Source organism: Euprymna scolopes, chromosome 34 (assembly GCF_053919585.1).
Source record: "Euprymna scolopes isolate OS-2025 chromosome 34, ASM5391958v1, whole genome shotgun sequence".
NCBI lineage: Eukaryota > Metazoa > Mollusca > Cephalopoda > Sepiida > Sepiolidae > Euprymna > Euprymna scolopes.
In genome coordinates this window covers 14,228,458-14,238,559 of record NC_136515.1, presented here as the reverse complement: position 1 = coordinate 14,238,559, position 10,102 = coordinate 14,228,458, and positions in this window count along the sequence as shown.

Below are 10,102 nucleotides of genomic sequence, written 5' to 3'. Positions count from 1 at the left end.
CTATATATATATACATATATATACATATATATATATATATATATATATATATATATATATATATATATATATATATATATATTTACAGTTCCACGCAAAAGTATTGGATGCATTACATTTTTCTTTATAACTTAAATTAGGTTTCAAGATTTCACTTAAATTTTGGTCAGTATATTTGGAGTAGTAATTACAAAATCAAAGTGTAGAAAGTTTATATTTAATAAAAAATATGAATTTACAAACGTAAACGTATCGGATACACTTTCTGAAATAAATTTAAATGACTTTTGCTTAACGTGTTGCAATAATGCAAACGACTTATCACTGAAAAATCAGAGAGCTTTATATTAAAATAATTTAATAAAATTCTTCCAGTTTGGGTTCACTCCTTCAAAGTCAAAGTTAGTTTATAAAAATACCTAAAACTACAGTGTTGTCAATAGACATTCGTCAAAATATCATTGATAACACAAAGAAGGAAATGCATATCGAATAATATCAAGGGAACTTAATCTACCACTTAGTACAGTCAGTTGGAAACGTTATTAAAAGTTTAAAAACCCTGGTGAACCTGTAGCAAATCTTCCAAGATGTGGTCGGCCAAAGAAGTTCCACGGAAAAAAAAGGTGGATAAGTAGAAAGGAACAAAAAAACATTTTCCTACTCGTGGTGAAATTCAAATCGATCTCAGAGAAGATGGGTTTTAATGCGAACAACGATACAATCAGTAAAGTTCTAAATCATACAGGTTTTTTATCAAGGCCCCCAAGAAAATTTCCATTATTTAAGCTTAAACATGTCGGATCACGTTTGAATTATGTTAAAACATATGGGGAACAACCCCAAGAATTGTGGAACAAGATAATCTGGTCAGACGAAACTAAAATCGAAATCTTTGGAAGAGACACAGCATCACATGTATGGCGTAAAAATGGCACCGTATATATAAAAAAAGATTACCATTGCTACGGAAAAGTTTGTCGGTGGTTCTGTTATAAAATGAGGGTGCATTTCATCCAAACGTACTGGTGAACTAGAAATCATCAAAAGTAGAATGAATAGACGTATGTACGGAGTGATTTTGGAGACCCCCCCCAGAAATCTGCTAATTTGTTGGGACATAACAGCAATTTCGTGTTTCAGGAGGAAAATGATCCTAAGCATACTGCCAAACTAACGAAAGAATTGCTTAGAAATAACGGAATTGACGGTATTATTTGGACCAGTCAGTCTCCAGACCTCAACCTAATTGGCAATTTGTGGAAAATATTGAAGATCAATGTTCACAAGAAGAAAGCCACAAAATATTCAACAAATAGTACAGTTCCACAAAGGTCACAAAATACCTGCATATCTTTGAAAAAAAAGTGTACAACAATAGAAAGCGATTGAAAGTCGTTGAACGCAATAAAGGCTATTCAACCAAATATTAAATCAATGTATCCAATACTTTTGCGTTAGTTATTTTATATTTTTCCTTTAAGAGAAACTTTCTAACCTTTAATTTTGTAATTACTATCGCAAAAATTAGGTAGAATAGGAATAGGAATATTCTTGGTAAAATCTGGAACCCTAATTAAAGTTATGAAGACAAATGTAATGTATCCAATATTTTTGCGTGGCACTATATATATATATATATATATATATATATATATATATATATATATATATATGTATACAGGGTGTCCGTAACTACAGTCTTATTGTTTTATTGTATTATATTTGTATTAATAGTTAATATTTATTTTTGTGTAGCTGTAGGGTGTCTGTATAGTAATTTGTAAGACTGTATAGTAACTTTACGGCTACCCTGTATATATATATATATATATATATATATATATATATATATATATATATATATATATATATATATATATATATTACGATATAAAGTGCGAGCAAAAACTGATTTCAAAGATTTTCCCAAATCTGAATACTCCTTATGTCAAATCTTGCATCGTTAGACTGAAAATTGACCGAGTTGTTTGATAGGGAAATTCACACACACAATTTCACTTTTATATAGATTATTCGCATTACATATATTTAAGAATATTAAATTATCTAATTGTGTAAATGTTTTGATTCTAAGCAGTATGGGCTCATTAGTTCAATTTTTTAGTTCATACATATAGATAGTTAGATATATATATATATATATATATATATATATATATATATATATATATATATAGATAGATAGATAGATAGATAGATAGAAAGAAAAATATGAGGAAATGGAATGTTTAGGTGAGGGAACAAAGAAAATGGTGACAGGAGAAAAGAGAAAGATAAGCAAAGCGAAAGAAAAGAAATAAATAAAGACCGGGGAAAGATGGAAAGCATTGAAAGTTAATAAGAAGAAAGGGGGAAATACATACTTTCATATTGAGAGAGAGGGAAGAACAAGAGGGACAGTGGGTAAGTAAGTTCCATTATACTTGCCATATAGTTTCATAAAAAGACAGTACAGAGAGAGAGAGCTAGAGAGAGAGAGAGAGAGAGAGAGAGAGCGCATAAGAGACCAAAGGATGAACGGACGGAAGCCATAAGACCTGCAAGGGAGAGGAAGAGATAAATTACAAAAAAGATAGAACGATATATAGATAGATAGATAAATAGATAGATAGATAGAGAGATAAATAGATAGATAGATAGATAGATAGATAGGGAAGCGATGCGAGACCGAGAGAGACAGAGGGAAAGAAGTCAAAGAAAGAAAGGTAGGGTGAGAGATGGTCAAATATCCATCTGCGAAAATTATGAAGCCTACAAATCGTCAGTGTCAAGGTGGAATTTTGATCTTGTAAACACAGTTTGTTAATGAGAGTTGAGAAATTCCAGCTCGCTGGCAATTAAGATTCGTAACGACGGATCAAAGATTAATACCCATTCAATCATGGCACACACCCAGTTGGATTCGAGGATTGTCCCTTGATTGCACGTGCGGACATGATTTATAAACCCTGATTATTCCTATCCGCATGAAACGTGATGACGCACACACATACTAAAACACTGGGCAATACACACACATATCACCCCTATACCTATATATATATATATATATATATATATATATATATATATATATGTGTGTGTGGGGGGGATATATATATATATATATACATACATATATATATATATATATATATATTATGTTTGTAATGATGTCATATTACCGGAGTCTAGGACAATACTTTATCTAGTTTAGTAGGGTGTCTCGCTCCGTGCTCTTATTTGGGATTATATAACTTTGAGTAAGTGCACTATACCTCGTAAAAGCAAGTTTAAGTATTCGTTTTTCTATTGTAACTCAATATTTTTCCAGGCTTTCAATAAATTCACTTGTTTTTTGGTAAATTTCAATCCTTTTCTTTGCCCCCTTCCCTAAACACACATGTAACAACAATATACGGCACTCGTCTGCTATCAATAAACTCCCCTCACTTATCCCCCTTTAATGTTTTCTTTCCTTCTGTTTCATTTGTTACTTCTCTTTTTCGCGCCAGTAGTTAATTAGTAGTAAGAGAATTCGCCGAAGCAACCTGGTTGCTATGAAAACCAGTTAAGAAAACGTCCCTAATATTCCTTATATTATTTACGATTTTGAACACCAGAACCTTCATTATAACTTTTGTTTTAATGAAGGCATTTTTTTTCACAACATAGCTGAGTGTGTGATCTATAAACTGTAATATTTATTTTAAATTTCGTCCAAAAAATTAATGAGCGGTGAAGCTTTAGAGCAGTTCTCAATGACTAAAACCGCCAATTTACTATATATGCCAACACTAACGTATGTCAATGATATATATATATATATATATATATATATATATATATATATATATATATGATGAGAAATATGGAAATAGTATTCCGACAAAATAGAGAAATAAAAAGGAACAAACCGTATTATGTGTAATAATACGGTTTGTTCCTTTTATATATATATATATATATATATATATATATACATATATATATATATATATATATATATATGAAGGAACAAACACTGTTATGTGTCCATCAACGTTTCGTCTTTACTTCACAGAACACGGTCTGTTCCTTTTTACTTCTCTGTTTTGTCAGAATACTATTTCCATTATTATCATCTCTCTCTTTCTCTCTCTCTCTCTCTCTCTCTCTCTCTATATATATATATATATATATATATATATATATATATATATATATATACCTATATACATGTATTTTTCTGTAATCATTTCAATCGACTTCTATTAGTGGGTCACATTTGAGTGTGGATATCATTGAAATAGCAGATGCCCAGAAAGTAGTCAAGAAGGACAGATTGCAATAGGACATAATACTTCTATTTAACAACTGGTCTTCACTCGGTTGTAATAATGATACGATCATTGACGAAAATACTTTAATATGAGATGAGACTAAGAACTAATTACAATTTCTATGTGTCTCTAACGCATTACTAAATGTACCCAACAACTTTTAGGTGAACTCATTTTTTTTTTCTAGCGCCATACCCGGATAGAGAAACTAGTCTCGCAACCGCATTTTTACTTTTGAGAACAATACACACCACAAGCCGGACACAATATAAAATGCAGTATGCATTGTTGTCAATTCTGGCACTGACTGCTAGGATGTCACTATCCTGTCTTGACAGTGGGTATAACTTGCTTCGAATCTTGGTGGATCATTCTCTTTTCTTCCTCACTGCAACTTTTTCCCCCCCACGGAAGAGACGTAACAAGCATGCATTTTCTTCATCGTTATTTTTATAGCAGATACTCGTTTGATCTTTATCAGCCACTCACGACAAACTTCCACAGAAAATACTTTCCTAGCTACAATCCTTCCAATGCTGCGCTTCTATTTCTTGTTCTCTTTCGGTGGAGAAGCAGTCCTTCACGACTGAGACATTTTTTTTTTATTTTTGTACCTTTCTCCACATTAAAAAACGACCCTGGTGTCTAACTTTGTCCCGTGGGGAGGCATAGTAAATAGGTACAATCATTAACACCAATTTCTCCTTCGCTATTTCGCAATATCCGGAAACTAAGCTTCTGTTCCAGAAATGACCGCTAGTGGAACCATGTCCTCTGGCATTTTTTTTTCAAATGATTACATCACGGTATTCTTCAAATCCAATTTAAACAAGTTTCTGATATATCGCCCCTTTTAATAGTCACATTCTACTGATCTTAATCCAGCAACGATACATTAGTTGTCGTTTCAATGACGTCATTTATTCAGTAACTCTTATTATCAACTTGCGATTGGGCCTTGATAAACGGTGACCCCATGTAAAAAGGTTTCCTCTATTGTCTAGATAAAACATTTATTTCTAGTTTATCTCTGATTAATTGGATTACGTCATCAAGTTTTGCTGCCATTCTCTGTGCTCATTTATTTTCGTATTTAGCTCTCTGGATGACATGGGTTTTGCAAGGGACTAGAGTCATAGTCAAAGAATAGAAAATACTAAAAAGGTATTACTTGGTGGTTTCTTACTTAAACATGGAGGTGTGATAAAATGACGATTAACACAAAACTAAAAGCATATTACCTACTTCACTGTTTAATTGTTAGCTAAATATAAACCTTTTAATTACTATTGACTAAGAATTGCTTACTTTATTTTAATTCTTAGTTAATCCAGCTCTTACTAATTCAATGCCTATGTGACAATTATGTTTATCTGTTCCGCTTATAAACTCATATACTCGTGTAAACATCGGAAATATAGATGGTTGATCGTATGTCAATACAATCACTCGGAGGCTGATAATTGTCTTGGTAATATCTTAAAGTAACAGGCAGGTTAAAAATGTTATAAACAAGGCCAGAGATCTCTTTACTTTAACAAACATGGACACACTTCCAACAAAGTACGAGAATAGACTAATAGGTTAGTGGATTAATAGTTTCCTTACATGTAGGAAAGTTGTGTGCGAAAGCGTCTACGTTGTACGGCATAATCACGTTGACACAGCGTTCCATATGGACCACGTTAACACTGATGAGTACGAAATGGGTGACCGTTTGGGACTTCCAGGTGCTGTATGTGCTCTCTGCTTATCTCGGCATTGTTTCCAGTCGTCTTGGACTTTTCCTTGCCACTGGACTCAAACAGTGCCGATTCAGGAGAGGTGTGGTTAGAGATTGCGCAACCCTTGCGTGACAATTTCACATGCAACTGCCCCCCTAGGGGTATCCTTTATCTTTCGCAATTAGACGGAGGCATCGTGCGAAAGCATCTGCTATCAGTGGAACTCATCAGAATTCACATTGTTTCCCGCTCTCCGTTAATTAAACATTACATTCTTACTCCTATCTGACAATAACTCCTTCGTTCACTTTACGTATTTCGTTATATAAAGTAAGTGCATTCTTGAACCCTACTATAAATGTTGAATTGAAGTAACGTTTGTTCATATTATTTAAAAGCCGAAACAAAGTGGCTCACTCCCATTTTATTACCTGCTACACCGATGTGTAGAGATAAACCTCATGTCTTACCAAAGATCTTATTTTGCTGAAGATTCAGAACAAGATTATGAACCGCCATTTTTAATGTGTTTAGTATGAACCGACCTGGATTTGAACACGGTCGCCAGGCAAATTAACGAACACAATTACTATTATGCAAAATTGGCTAGCACAAAAGCAAGCAAAAACATAACTGGTTAGTAATAGTTTCTATTTTCACCATAACATCTATAAGTTATGTGTTAATTTTCATATTTTGCGACACGGAGTGATGAACAGATAGACAATGGCAAAAGAACGTAAAACATAACAGTATGGTTTAATCCAAAGAAACGAAACTAGACTCAACTAAAAAAGAGAAACAGAAATCTGAATTAGAAACAAGGGAGATAATTTGTAGGTTAGAAAATAACGTGACATTCTCCTTTATATTTATAACAGCCTTTTTACCTTTATAGCATCCTTAACTTAACCCTAATATCCACCTATCTGTACTTTTATTTGTTTGGTTCACTTGCATTGGCTTTATGAATAAGAAAACAATTTTTGTCGCACTTTCGCACTTGTGATATCTCCTTCTCCCGAGTATACATGGCGCGTCTGTTTATTTTATTTTATTTCGTTTTTAGTAGGAATCGATAAAATTCTTGAGGTTACATGGTAGAAAGGAAGCGAAGTATGACGAAAAGAATTCATATTCTTGCTACGTTTGTTCTTTTTTTTCAGCATGCCAACGCAATATTCAATCTCAATTGGAAGCCACGCGCCTATACACCGGCCTCTTTTATCAATTTAATCAAAATGCCAACCTTGTTTGTCTTTAGAGGTAGTCCGAGAAAGCAGAACATGGAGTGAAAATTAGTTTCCCAGGCGTCCATGGCTGTGATCCTTTTGACGTTTCTATTTCTGTGTGTGTCTTTGTTTTTATGTAGCCATTTTTTCTTATGCACATTTTCGCTTATACTATTGAGTAATATTACTTTATTGATCGTTTTTATTATTTATCTCAACCCAGTTTTTATAACTCTTGATAATGTTATTATTGTAATAAAAAGTTATAAGCACCGGATTGAGATAAAATTAAATGAATGCGATCAATATTTTTTATTATTCATATATATACGGCATAGTCGCGTTGACACACCAACTCCCATAAGATCACCGAACTTAAGCAACGTTGATCCTAGTCAGTACAAAATGGGTGCTGCGTTTGCTCTCCGTTTATCTCGGCAGTGTTTCTAATCGTCCTGGACTTCTCCCTACCACTGAACTCAATCAGTGCCGAATCAGGAAAGGCATGGTTGGAGATTGCTCAACTATTATATCGTAATTACACGCGCTACTGCCCATACAGGAGGTATCTTTATTTTTCGATATAAAACAGAGGGATCGATCGATATCGATTATTCGAATATTTCCTTTGAATGATCCACCATTGGATGTCTGTCAACACGCACACAAAGACACACATATATATATATATATATATATATATATATATATATTCTGTAGAAATATATTTTCTTATTATATATCAGTCCTTATATAAGACACTCATTGTGATTACAGACCAATATATATATATATATACATATATATATATATATATATATATATATATATATATATATATATTATTTCAAGCTCGCTAGTATTTGCTTAAATATTTACAAGATTGCTTCTATCGACGGGATAAACAAATTATCCAGCCTATATCATCAGACAATTATAACCAAAATTAATTATAAGAAAAAGATTTTCGATTACATATGGATATTAAAAAAAAAACATGAGTTAGAGTAATAGGTAGAGAAAAAAGAGGGGATGGGAGAGAAAAAGAAGAAGGAGAAGGGATGGGAGAGCAAGAAAATGTATATTTAAATTAATTGAACTAAAATTAGAATTAAAAGTCATAAAATAAAAAAAAACGGAAAAAATAAAGGGAATATATGACAAGATAAGAAGAGGAGATAGAAGAGGGAAAAATAACGAAAGGGTATAGTTTCAGCGTTGTAATAAAATGCGTTGTCCCCCCCATCCCTTTTCCTTTTTTCTTTCTCTTTTTCCTCTCCCTCTTTCCTACCTATCCATTTCTTAAACTCTTTGGAGGTTTGTTAATATCCATATGTAATCAAATAGCCAAAACCACTATCAATAATTCCCCACACTTTTTATATGTGCCTAAACCTAAATGTAGATTCCATGAACAAATATTATTTCTTACAACTGATCGCCTGTGGAATTCTTTTTCAATTGCCTGGCTTTTAGCTGACTATATTGTGTCCAACGTAAACAAGTTCTTGATTTACTGTCCCCCTAAGTAATCCAATTCACAAATAACCCACTACTTATGTTTACTACGCTATAATCACATTGACTAATGTATACCCATTAACCCTAATCCTAGAACGGCCTCCGTTAACCCTTATCCTAGAATGGCCTCGTTAAATGGTTATTCTTGTGTAAAGAAAAAACGTTTTCTTTTTATTATTTATGTTGGCTGAAAATGGCTGGTGACGTGGGCTGAATGATTTATTCCTCCCGTCTAAAGAAACACTCTTGTAATAATTTAAGCAAATACTCCCGAGCTAGAATTAAAAAAATATATTTAGATCTACCAACGTATCGAGCACTTCCCCCGTTTTTATAAATATACTTCGTAATATCTCTCTCTCTCTCTCTCTCTCTCTCTCTCTCTCTCTCTCTATATATATATATATATATATATATATATATATATATATATATATATATATATATATATATATATATATATATATATATATATATATATATATATATATATATATATATATATATATCTGGCGGCCACCGCTTCCGTAGTCAGGGGGTAGAACTGCCGACTGTCATCACGACGGTTCTAGGTTCGATCCTCGGCTTGGGATAGGTGTTAGTCTAGCGGCACTGATGAGTTGTGAAACAACGAAACAGGTCTGTATGTCGATGACTAAAATATATTTTAGAAAGCCCTCCCCTCTTAGGTTGAGCACTATCGTAAATAATCTCACTCGCCACTTAATTCAGCTGAAAAATTGCGAAGCTCGCGGTTTGTTTACAAACAAACGTTTGAGCACTTTACGAGTGGCGGACGGATGTTTATTAAAATAGACATTCGGACAGATTAATTGCGGCCACCGCTTCCGTAGTCAGGGGGTAGAACTGCCGACTGTCATCACGACGGTTCTAGGCTCGATCCTCGGCTTGGGATAGGTGTTAGTCTACCGGCACTGATGAGTTGTGAAACATCGAAACAGGTCTGTATGTCGATGTCTAAAATATATTTTATAAAGCCCCCCTCTTGGGTTGAGCACTATCGTAAATAATCTCACTCGCCACTTAATTCAGCTGAAAAAAATGCGAAGCTCGCGGTTTGTTTACAAACAAACGTTTGAGCACTTTACGAGTGGCGGACGGATGTTTATTAAAATAGACATTCGGACAGATTAATTGCGGTCACCGCTTCCGTAGTCAGGGGGTAGAACTGCCGACTGTCATCACGACGGTTCTAGGTTCGATCCTCGGCTTGGGATAGGTGTTAGTCTACCGGCACTGATGAGTTGTGAAACAACGAAACAGGTCTGTATGTCGATGA